Below are 11402 nucleotides of genomic sequence, written 5' to 3'. Positions count from 1 at the left end.
GTCTTGCCTGGCTCACTTTGTTCACATATGCTTTGTATCCTTGATAGCTCTTCTCTAGCTTTTGTGAGTCGTGTATCTAAGTCTTTTGTTAGTTTACATATATTCACTGATGGCATACTCGCCTCCCCACTTGTTCAGGGGCAATCATATGGTGGTGGTGCTGTTGGTCGTGCGGTGGGGGCAGGGGTGCTGGTGGGCACGTATGTGGGATTGCTATACCCTTCAGCGGGTGGGGGCTTATTCAAGAGTGGGTACAATCGGGTCACCTCCACCACTCCCTCTTTCCCCCATCCTCCTTACCACCTTCTGCTCTTGCTGATGGGGTAGCAGTGAGGGCAGGTTGATCGAGTGTGGTGTCTATTTTCTTTGGTGGGGGTATTTCTTCGAATAATCGCCACAGATCTAGTATCTCTCTCCTGTTATGAAAATGTTTTCCTTTGTATTTTAGGAATATGCAGGTGGCTACCATGTCCAGAACACTCTTATCAAAGGACCCTCCTTGTGGCCAAACCTGGGGGAGACCCTCCCCCTACAGTTCCGTGACCCACTGGTCATGGTACTTAGCTATTCTTTCCGCATGTCCCGGTAAACTTTTACAAATGTGTGCTAAGGGTGTCTCCGCCCCCATCTTTAGACCTGTGTTATTCTATTCTCTTGGGTCAACCTCTTCTATCACTATGCATGTGTGTGTGTGGGGCTCTAATCACTGTCAGTTTCTAATGATCAATTTATACTTTTACTCAACAAAAGACATTTCTTTGTCAAATCTTACCAGGTCACACTTACATTGGCCACTCCACCTGGAAATCACTTAAATCAGTATTATTATATAGAGACAATTGATTGCAAAAAACCATAAACACACGATGTGCACAACACACGACAGACATTCATCATACCTCAGCATACACACAAAGCATTTACCCTCCCTGCCTGGTCCTTCGCCTTCTACGGCGACACCCTCTAACCCTCACACAGGTTCTTTTGTTTATATATATATATTATTTATTTTTATTTTTGTTTCTATTTCCTTATGCGGACCTTGTTTTACCCCAGATAAGAAGAATAAGAGAAAGAAAAGCTAGTTCAATTTGCCGTGTCTCTTCACTCAGACACTCTCAATTTATTTTTCCACTATTTTACTTATTCCCAGCACTAGTTGAGATAGCACTATGCGGCGCCGCCTTCTACCCCCTTGCAGAGTTAGGTTCCCGTCCTCTTCTCCTTTTTTCACTTTTATATCCTAATGGCCATATGCAAAGAAAGAGAAAGTATTAGAAGTTGAAAGTCCCTTCTATGTCCCCAACTTATTTCCCTTTGTCCTCTAGATTTTTCCCCTTTTAGTATCGCTCACACTTAATACTCACGTGCCGGTCTTGATCCGAGACTCTCCGGACTTGGTCCATCCAAGCAGTGCGGCCTCGCACTCAATGGCCCCACCCGGCTCCGGCGAGCGGTACTAAGGGTTTTTTCAAACGGGACCCGCACCCTCTCGCCCTAACTGCATGCACACGTCTCTGCATACCAGTTGCCGTAGGTGGGCGGCTCTGTTGAGCGGGCACGCCGTGCGTCTCCACTGCGACCGGGGCCGTCTCGTGCCAAGGGGACAATTATTAAAATATATCACGTCTATGGGGTCACCACTGAATGTGAACGTCCCCCAAAAACGCACCCCCCTTAGTGAGAGGCAATAAGGACACACACCAGGAGGGGAATGAGACCAGGACCAAGTGCAGGTGAGATAAAAAGGGTTTTATATAAATCAATATAGGGCATGCAAAGGACTCTGCAAACTCCGAGAGCGCTCTGTCTGACAATAGCAAAGACAGTCCTAGTTATTACAGAACTAACGTCACGCATGACACAAGCTATAGGGGGCACATAGTCTTAGGGATTGGGTGGTGAAGGCTAGGTGGTATACAATGTATACTGTTGCTGTTCCAGGATTGGCGGACGTCCGTGCGGTGCCACGCGGGGTAGACGGGTCAGCTGGGCTCTTCAGGGTGGAGCTGCGGGCCGGACATAACTTGTATTGATGATTGGTGGCTGCTCTAACACTTGCCCTTGTGGCCACATATTTGCAATCATTTGTCACATTCTACAATGTCAGGTATCTGATAAATCCTGTGACACATTGACCTTAGCTCAAGGAGAGGACAGGGACATGGATATGTGATAGGGGGTATCCCTATCCATCTGTTGTAGTGACATTTGGGTTCAGGTATGGTAGTCCCATGAGTCCATGTGCAGGGTCAGGGGTACAGGGGGGGGTTATTCGATCGCCCTGTCCTGGTGGCTATAATGAAGGACGGTATTACGATCTGTTAGTACAAGGGTGGACACCTCCCTTCGAGGGCCATTAACTTGGGGTGAACAGGGATACCAATGGGCCGTGGGGGGCATGTAACCGGTGCCCGGGAGATGGTGGGATTTAGGACCAAGTAGCTCGTAATTCATAGAGTCAGGCTGTGGCGGCCTTTTGACATGGGGGAGGTGAATGCTTGAAGCGGGTCCACCAAGATTGGGAGGGGAGGCTGTGCTGTTCGAACACCAGCTATCCCTGGCGGGCCTGGGAGGGGAGGAGGGGGGAGACAACCTTGCAGCTCTGGGCCTGTTTCCCTGCACAGGGAAGCTCCCCGTACTATTGGCAAGGGTGGGTGACAACACTTGGAGCTTCTGGTATTATACATATGTTTACATTAATATGGGAACACAGGCTGGAGAGGGTTTTGCCATTTAACACAGTATTTCGCATCAGTAGTTGACATACGAACATGAGGTAGCATTAGGTTGGGTTGTGTGTAAGAAAGAGCACTGCATATTACATCACAGTACAATCTTGCTCTACTGCCTCGGCTGATCATCGTGCATTACAAATGCGTTTTGTTACATCATATACAGGAGTGATCACATATTACTCTTAAATCACACGTCTCCAGAATAGCAGCAAACGTTAGTCAACACGACATATATTACACAAATGCTTATTTCGTTATGCAAGGTGCCTCGGGGGTTGGTGGGGGTGAGGGGCGCCAAACAGTCCAACTTAGAGGGCTTGGTAAAGGGTCAGGGCATGCAGGATTGGGCTGGTTTCAGTTACCTTCTAACAAGCCCGGTCACGGCTGGGGCAAATGATGTACCGCGGAAGGCCAAGTGATACCGTGTTTATTTTGTTGTTTGTTCGTGTCTGGTTGCTCGTGAGAACAGGCCTTCAGCGGATCTACCATGAGGTGGAGGCTGGGGGGAAGTGTATGCTCCTGTGAGCGCAGTGAAGCAGGGGTCAGGCTGCATCTTTCTGTGTGTGCGAGTGTGCGAGCAACTTTGCATGGACTGGATTTTAGCGCCTTTTTACACAAAATGGAGTTGTCTTAATACAAAATGGGGTCTATGTTATGTCTTATCCTGTAGTCGTGCAGCCTCACGTGTCGATCCGCAGCCCCCTGCGCCTCCTGGGCCCTTAGGGCGAGGGGGCCGCCGACGAGTCATGAGTCTCCACCTGGGTTGGGGATGTATGTGAGGGGGGTCCTAATGACCGATCCTCCGCCTACAACAGTGAGCTAAAATCTCTATGTTATATCATAAGGGGACGTGCCGCGGCGGTGGGTGTCCCTCCCCCACTTGGCCTACATGTGATCTATTTACCGCGGGAAAGACGAGGGCAGTGGGATAGGACCATTTCCTTCCCAACATGATTAGGTGGGGAGGCCTCCTGTTGGAACCAAGCAATCTGCTCAGCTCAGGGTGCTAGTGTCTGCGACTTTACAATGCTGTCAGCCCTTTTTTGATTTCTCAACATGTGGTGGTGGTGATGAGGAAGGTCTTCTGGTGGTTGATGGAGAGACATTGAGGTATTATTTTTACATTCAGTTGATCCAAAATTAATAAAAGTAACCTTTTTGAAGATGTTTAATTAAACATTTGTGAAAAGAGTTACTTGTATGTAAAGATGTGCTCTGTCCTTGGAATCAGTGTACATTTTGTGTGTGCACTTACATTTAAGAGAAGACCCAGTATCTTTGTGATCACAACTGTTTTACACAGACGATGTCAGGGACTTTCAACTTTTTCAAATGAAAGGGGCCTTGAGCCTCAGGGGGCTCCCAGCAACTGCCCCAGGTTTCCAGTCAGCAGTCTTTCAATATATTAGTTTCTCTATGTTTGTTCTGGGGCTTAAAATGTGTGTTTTGCAGCGCTTGCATTAAAAGCTGTTTTTTCTCTTCCAACAGGATATACTTACCAGGTTACTCACCGTAGTGACTATCTTACTCCTAGTCCATAGTCCTCTTTCCTCCATACTTATGGGACATCTCTCCGTCCTGTGGGACGGGACCAGAGCACTTTGCAAAAAGCATCCACATTTTTTTCAAAAATGTGTCCCTCCTCTCTTTCCTGCGTGGGGCCCGGCACGCGGCTGTAACCCCGCCCACCTTGGCTCCGCCCTACACATCGCCCATCAGTCCTTTTCTATCGCTGGGTCAAGACCCATTAGCAATAACAGAGGAACCTTATTAGAGGGGACGGCGGGCGGGCTTATGGAGGAAAGGGGACTATGGACTAGGAGTAAGGTGGTCACTACGGTGAGTAACCTGGTAATACTCCTACATCCCGTTCCCTTTCCTCCATACTTATGGGAGATTCCCAAGCACTCCTTACAGGAACTATGGGTGGATGGAAATACCCCTACTGAAACAGGTTCTTCAGCACAGCCTGGCCGAACTGAGCGTCAGCCCTAGAGCTCATGTCGAGGCAGTAATGCTTACAGAAAGCAGATGGGGAGGCCCAAGTAGCCGCTCTAGCGATGGACTCCCAGGGAACATACTTCTGAAAAGCAACCGCGGCTGCCTTGCCTCGCACATGGTGTGCATGGATACCTTTAGGAGGTTTCAGCTTTTGGACGGTGAAAGATTCTGTGATACAGGCAGCAATCCATCTGGAAATGGATGCCTTAGACGCCGGCCTGCCCTGGGGTTTACCGAAGGTCACAAACAGTTGGGAAGAGCCCCGAAGCTCGGCAGTCCTGTCCAGGTAGAACTTAAGAGCTCTTCAGACATCCAGGCAGTATTGAACCCTTTCCGTCTCCGAGGCAGGGTTCGGGAAAAAGACCGGAAGGGAAATCGACTGATTCAGATGGAATTCGGTCACTACCTTTGGTAGGAAAGCTGGGTTCGTCCCAAGGACCACTTTGACCTTGTGAAAGACCAAGAAAGGATGCTCCACCGACAATGCCTGGAGCTCACTCACTCTCCTCGCTGACGTAACGGCTACCAGAAAGGACACTTTCCAGGACACGTACTTGAGGTCAACCGTAGCCATTGGCTCAAAAGGTTTATGGCACAGCGCCGTCAGGACTACATTTAGGTCCCAAGGCGGGTGCAGACTACGAACCGGAGGGTAGATGCGTGTGAAACCAGCAAAATGTCTCTTCACCACCGGGTTAGTTAACAAATAAGAACACCGGTCTGTAGAGAGGTAGGCAGAAATCGCCGAGAGATAAGTCCTGCAGGACAAGACATAAACCTCTGACTCTGCTAGGGAGAAGACGAAGGACAGCACCGTGTCAATCGTCGCCACCCTCGGGTCCAATTCTTTCTCCAAACACCAATGACAGAACCTGAGCCATTTACTCTTGTATTGAGATCTGGTCGGGGGTTTCCTCGCTGCCTTGATAATGCGCATGTTATCTGCAGACAAACCCAAATGCTCTAGAGCCGTGAACTCAGACACCATGCCGCCAAGCTGAGCGATTGTGGGGAGGGGTGCCACATCTGCTGTTCCCCTTGGTGAATAAGATCTGGAGTTACTGGTAACCTGATCGGCAGATACACGACAGGTGTTGAAGTTCTGAGAACCAAAACCTGGCCGGCCACCACGGAGCTATCAGTAGAAGAGAACAGTTGACAGAGCTCTTCAACTTCCAAATTGCTCGATGAACCAGAGGAAGAGGCGGGAAGGTGTAAGCTCTCATGTTGTGCCATGGGATCTCAAGTGCGTCCCCCAGAGAGGAGGCCCCCAGCCCCCCTCTGGAGGTGTACTGAGGAAGCTTCTTGTTTACCGCCGTGGAGAAGAGGTCCACCTCCGGTGTGCCCCAACGCGAGAAAATCCATGAGAGGATCTCCGCCTTCAACTCCCACTCGTAGCTGACCACTGTCCGCCGGCTGAGGGCATCCGCGGTGACATTCAGCCGGCCCGGGATGTGCACTGCAAGCAGCCAGACCCCATGAAGCACGGCCCACTCCCAAATCTGGATGGACAGATCCACGAGAGGGGGAGACTTCGTTCCCCCATGCTTGTTTATGTAGTACGTTGACACTGCATTGTCCGTTCTTATGCGGACCACCTTGTTGACAATGAGAGGTCTGAACGCCTTGAGCGCCAGAAAAATCGCCAGAAGCTCCAATTGATTTATGTGCAGGAGCTTGTCCTGAGGTGACCAGAGGTCTGAAACCTGAAGAAGATCTAACGTTGCACCCCACCCGAAAAGGCAGGAGTCTGTTGTGATCGTCACCATGGGGCTTGGGTCCTGGAATCCCACGCCCACTGACAGGTTTCTGAGAGATGACCACCAGTCCAGGTCCGCTCTCATGGAATCCGGAATCATTATCCGTTTGGAATCCGGGTCCACAGCCTGACGCCAGGAACTCCGAAGAGCCATCTGGGTCCGTCTCATTTTGAGACGAGCAAGAGGAAGAGCCAGTACACACGAGGCCATGAGGCCCAGAAGCCTCTGGAACCACCAGGCCGACATGCTCTCCGACTGCGTAAACATCTGACACGTGGCCAACAGATCCGCCATTCTGTCCCCGGTCAGATACACTCGGCCGTCTATCGTGTTCCAACGAAAACCCAGGAAAGTCAGGTCCTGTGAGACCATCATGGAGGATTTCCGCCAGTTCACCGACAGCCCAAGATGGAACAGGAGCTGAAGGAGAGGCTGGAGGTTGCCCGCTGCTGCCAACGGACAAGGGCTGCGTAGGAGCCAGTTGTCCAAATAGGGATACACATGTATACCCTGGAGACGAACATAGGCCGCAATCGCCGACATCATCTTCGTGAAGACACACGGCGCCGAACTGAGGCCAAAAGGAAGCACCCGAAACTGGAAGTGCTCCTCTCCCAAAGAGAAACGGAGGTATCTCCTGTGTGGGTTCCAAATCCGGATATGCATGTACGGATCCTGAAGATCCACCACGCTGAGCCAATCGCCCGCCTGCAACGAAGAGCGAATTTGGCCGGGCGTGATCATCTTGAATTTCTCTTGGGGTAGGGAAAGATTGAACTGGGAAAGGTCTAGGATGGTGCGCAGGCCAGCCTGGTTGGGTTTGGGCACCGGTAACAGCCGGGAGTAGAAGCCCTCCCCTCGTTCCCCAATGGGAACGGGTTCCACAGCTCTGAGGTTCCACAGCTCTGAGGAGCAGAAATTTCTGAACCTCGGCCTTGAGGGAGGATGAGCCCGACAGCTGAAAAGGAGGGTTGAGCGGTGCAGTAGGGGGTAAAGGTAAGCGGAAGCCCGCTCGAGCGACTGACAAGACCCATCTGTCTTCTGTGATGGTCTGCCATGCCTCCCAATGAGACGCAATGCGTCCTCCCACCGGGGTCTCGTGCGAGCGCGGAAAGCCCTCATTTGGCAGGTTTATCGGTGGCGGTGCCACCTGAAGCTGATGAGGAGGCTGAGGAGCGGGAGAAATACCGCGTACGCTGTTGTCTACAGCAGTTATTCCCTGCAGAAGTATCCACTCTGCGATTTTTGCGGTCGAGGAAGCCCCTAAAACCAGAGGAAGGTTGACCTTGCGACAACGGCCTTTGAGCCTTGAAAGGAGCTTTAACCAGAACAGACAATGATTTTGCCGTCTGAGTGCTGTCTTTGGTTTTGGTGAGCTCTACATCAGTAGAAGAGTGAAAAAGCTCCTTACCATCAAATGGAAGGTCCAGAACCTTGTCTTGCACCTCCTTCGAGAACTTAGTGGCATGTAGCCATGCTTGCCGAGAGGTATCAACCCCAAGCATCAGACCCCGAGCCGAGGTCTCTACGTGATGAGCCGCAGCCTCCAGGAGATCCTGGGCCAAGACCATGGCATCGGAAAGGCCTTCTCTGAAACCCTCCAGCTTCTCGACCGGAAATGTGCTCCTCAAACTCCGACAGACCTCTCCACATCCGCATGTTAGCTCCCGCCAAAATCAATTCTGCATTGGCCTGCCTGAGCTGCAAGGCCGAATTGGCAAAGATTTTCCTCCCTAGGGAGTCCAGGAGCTTGTCCTCCTTTACCAAGACCTGAGTCGCCGTCGCGGAGGAGGATGCTGCAGGTCTGGCTTGCAACGTGGCCGCGGCCACTACTGTGGAGGAGGGAGGCGGACAAGACGACAAGGCCACTTCTTCCGAGGAATGTAGCCTGTACCTCGCGTTAATCTTTTTATTTACAAAAAGTCCCGAGTGTGGCTTTTCCCAAACTCTTCGGACCTCGGCCAGAACGTCCTTCTGCAAGAACAGGCCGGTAGGCTCCAAAGGAGACAAGGTGAACGCCCCAGAAAGCACGCACGGGCACCGGAACATCTAAGAAGCTCATCATGTCCAGTACCCGGTCATGGAAAGCTCTGGTAGAGCGGGGCAGGTCCTCGTTGTCCTCATCGCCTTGAGGGACATCTGACAGGTCAGGATCCTGCTGAGCTGTGTCAGGCACTGCCTTGTCCACTGGGGACAATGGTGGCACAGGCGGAAGCGCAGGGGGAGGCACCACGGGTAAGGGAGGCGCCGGCGGAACCACCGTCGGAACGGTTGGAGCCAGAGGCGTAGGTGGACATATCTCCTTGAAAAGCCCTTTGAAATATTCCCTCATGGGGTCGGTGCACATAAGTGCTTGAAATTTACCGAAAAAGGCGTCCTCATGAGATTGTTTCGGAACCTGAGGAGCCCTCTCATGAGGTGGACAAATCCAGGGACGTAACGGGGAAGGGTGCCACACCGGCCCCTCCACCGACGTATCCACATAAATCAAGGGAGCCGCCCCCGCGGGCAACAAAACATTGTGCGGAAGAGGCATCCGGCCGTTCCAATCATAAATCGGCCGGTAAGGATGCGCACAAGGGACCTTAGGTTCACCCGAAGGACCGAACCCTACACCAGGGGACGATGGCGTAGTTGTAGGTGTAGTACCTAAAATGGCCGCCGTGGTCGTGGCGGGAACGGCCGCCATTTTGTCCGCATCTGAGGGGAACTGCGGCACGTGAGGAAGTGAGGCAGGGGTCCCCGTCGATGGATCAGGGGTCTTAATTTTAGCCTTAACGTAAGGAACCTCGGCAGAGCCGGTACTATGAGGCCTGGAATGTTTCTGCGACATACCAACCGCCAACTGAGCCTTCGAAGGAAGAGCCTCAGCACTGCCGGTAAAAGAAGAAACTTTCTTCTTTGCCCCCTCAACAGATCTTTTGTCACCACAAGAGCGGGAACAGTGCGCTGTCACTAACAGGGCCTTGCCCGGCCCCTTAGAACTGTTGGTATCCTTAGCCTCTGTACGAGGGACCTCGGACCTAGGCCCGGTAGAAGCCTTATCGGCACGGGCCTCGAACATCCGTTCGGTAACCTCAAGCCCAGCCAAGACCTCGGGGCGTACCCCGGTTTTGTTTTTGAGGGAAGCGGAAAGAGCGGCCTCAGAGCAAGCTCCAGTACCCCACGACTCAGTAGAACTGGGTCTACAAACAGCCCCCACAGGAGGGGCCTCGGAGTGTACTCCGTTGTTCACAGGCCCCTTACGAAGACCCTCGGAGAAACTCCGGTAGAATTATTAGGCCCGACAGGCACTTCAGGGCGAACCCTGGTAACAGAGAGATCGAGAGGAACCCGGGAAGGTATCCCCTGGCTGGGGTGCTCTGAAAATTAAAGAATTTACCGGGCGTTTTTTCTTCGCGTCGATGAACACCTGAAAATGCGAAGGAGGAGTTTGTCCGAACACCTCCTCTCACCGCTCCAACCGACGTTGAAGTGCCCGGACCTAAACGGAGTCACAGTAAAAACAGGAGTCCCAACGGTGTTCCGGACCCAAACACCCTAAACAAAGAGGATGGGGATCCGCCCTCGCGAAGCGACGGTGACACGATGAACAGTCTGGAAAATCTAGTTTAAAAGACATAGGGCCTCATTACATGGAAGGTGGTAAGGGTTAACGGTCACCGGTAATGGTGACCGTTAACCCTTATGCCTTACTACGAGGTCCCTTTGCGGGTTGGTACTTTAACGTCTGCTTTTTAGCAGGTGTTAAAAACCAACCCGCAAAGGGACCAGGTTGCTAATTACGGTACCGCAATTTGCGGTACCGTAATTAGCACCTTCCCCATTCCCATTATGCCCTTTGGGGCAAAAATGGGAATGGGGAAGGGCAATGGGGGAAGGGGGAATTACCACCCCGCCAACCTTGGAATAGGGCGGTAATTCCCCTTTCCTCCAAGGCGGTGCCGGTATTTTACCGGCATGGACCAAGGTGCTAATAGCACCTTGGTCCACCGCCTACCGTGTAATGAGGCCCATAGACAGACTAGTAAACAAACGCTAGCGAGAGCCAGAGAGGGAAAAAGGGAAGAAAGTCTTCTGAGGATGCAAGTGCGTCCGGCCCCGATCGTGTGGAGAAAAGGACTGATGGGCAATGCGCGGGGCGGAGCCAAGGTGGGCGGGGTTACGGCCGCGTGCCGGGCCCCGCGCAGGAAAGAGAGGAGGGACACATTTTTGAAAAAAATGTGGATGCTTTTTGCAAAGTGCTCCGGTCCCGTCCCACAGGACGGAGAGATGTCCCATAAGTATGGAGGAAAGGGGACGGGACGTAGGAGTAAGAAGTGTTATCACCTCATTGCCTTCTAACATTGGTTCCTCCACATCAGCCATTTGCTAACAAAGAAGGGTTCAGAGCTCTTCAGTGGACATTTCGTGTTAAGCTCCCTGGCGACAAAGGGCAAAGTCAAGAAAAGTTACTCTTTGAAGACATAATCCAGGTAAAATTCTAAGACTGTCATCTAGAATCTAAAGAATGCATTTTCTATTGCATTTGTATTTCCATCGAGTTCTTTATCAAGTGCCCTATTTACAACATTTGTAACATACAATTTTTGTTGTTGTCATTTTTGGGGCGGGGGCGCCAATGATGCTTCCTGGCTGGGGTGCAATCTGGTGTCAGACCGGCCCTGCCGGGGGAGTCTGTATCGTAGCCTGGATGGCTTCTCACACTGTAATAAGGAGCTGAGAGCGGTGGCACCTCACACCTGTGACACTGACCTGATTTAAAATCTGTGTCGGACAAAGGTGGATCAGCGCTGGAATGCCATGCGCGAGTTATACATAAGATAAAAGGGCGGTACCAAACACCCCCTGTCAAATGCGTAGTGGCCAAGCCACCTCGGTCGGCAATACGGGCCGACTACTA

The sequence above is a fragment of the Ambystoma mexicanum genome, chromosome 2p, assembly GCF_040938575.1.
Source record: "Ambystoma mexicanum isolate Mex_15411 chromosome 2p, UKY_AmexF1_1, whole genome shotgun sequence".
NCBI classification, from domain to species: domain Eukaryota; kingdom Metazoa; phylum Chordata; class Amphibia; order Caudata; family Ambystomatidae; genus Ambystoma; species Ambystoma mexicanum.
The sequence above is the reverse complement of the archived record's forward strand: the minus strand, read 5'-3'. Positions refer to the sequence as shown.